This window comes from Octopus bimaculoides, chromosome 1 (genome assembly GCF_001194135.2).
Source record: "Octopus bimaculoides isolate UCB-OBI-ISO-001 chromosome 1, ASM119413v2, whole genome shotgun sequence".
Lineage (NCBI taxonomy): Eukaryota > Metazoa > Mollusca > Cephalopoda > Octopoda > Octopodidae > Octopus > Octopus bimaculoides.
The window spans coordinates 130742223-130743256 of NC_068981.1; the positions used below are offsets into that span (position 1 = coordinate 130742223).

A 1034-nucleotide genomic window follows, 5' to 3' on the forward strand; every position below is an offset into this window, starting at 1 on the left:
TGGCGTTAGGAAGGGCATCCAGCTGTAGAAACTCTGCCAAATCAGATTGGAGCCTGGTGTAGCCATCTGGTTCACCAGTCCTCAGTCAAATCGTCCAATCCCTGCTAGCATGGAAAGCGGACGTTAAACGATGATGATGATGATGATGATGAGAAGGTAAAAATGATTGACAAAGAGAGAGAAGGTGGAGGTAAAGATATTGACAAACAGGGATAAACACAGATTCATATATTAAAAGGCAGAGAGACACAGACATAGAGAAGTACCAGGGTCAATTTGTCTATTTTTCTTTTTCTCCCCCGTTGCTCTCTCAGAATTAGCTATAGATAGATGGTGTTTTGTAGAGAAAAAGAAAAGAAAACCAGAAGGAACATGTTTCTCCCAAGAAAATTCCATTACAAGCTGTGCTCATCATGGAAGCAACTAGGGAATTGTTTGTTGATGATCTGTGGCTGCATATTTACAGACGACAAAACCTGAAACATGTGAAACAGAGAAAAGCAAACATACTGATAAAAAGATAGTAAGACACTTACATGTTAATACCCAGAGAGCAAACATTAATAAAATAATTTTCAAATAACCTTAGATATGTCTATATATTATGTATGTTTACATGTGTGCACATGCATATTTACATACTGTATTAATACATACAAATATGTTAATACATGTTTACTTCATATCAATATTTATTAAATAAAATCATCAAAGTTTTTACAACTTGAGTCCATTTTATATATGTATATATACACACACATATACATACTTATCCATATGTACATATATGCATATATATATATATATATATACATATATAGCATACATATATATACATATATATACATACATATATAGCATACATATATATACATACATATATATACATACATACATACATATACATACACACATATACATACACATATACACACATATATATACATATACATACATACATACACACATATATATACATATACATACATACATACACACATATATATACATATACATACATACATACATGATAT

General features: G+C 30.8%; 1 protein-coding gene across 3 annotated transcripts in view; it reads right to left on the reverse strand.

Moving 5' to 3' along the window:
• Positions 1-1034, reverse strand: part of LOC106868391 (low-density lipoprotein receptor class A domain-containing protein 4) — a 149328-nt gene that overhangs the window by 136772 nt on the left and 11522 nt on the right. The gene's annotated exons all lie outside the window — the stretch shown is intronic.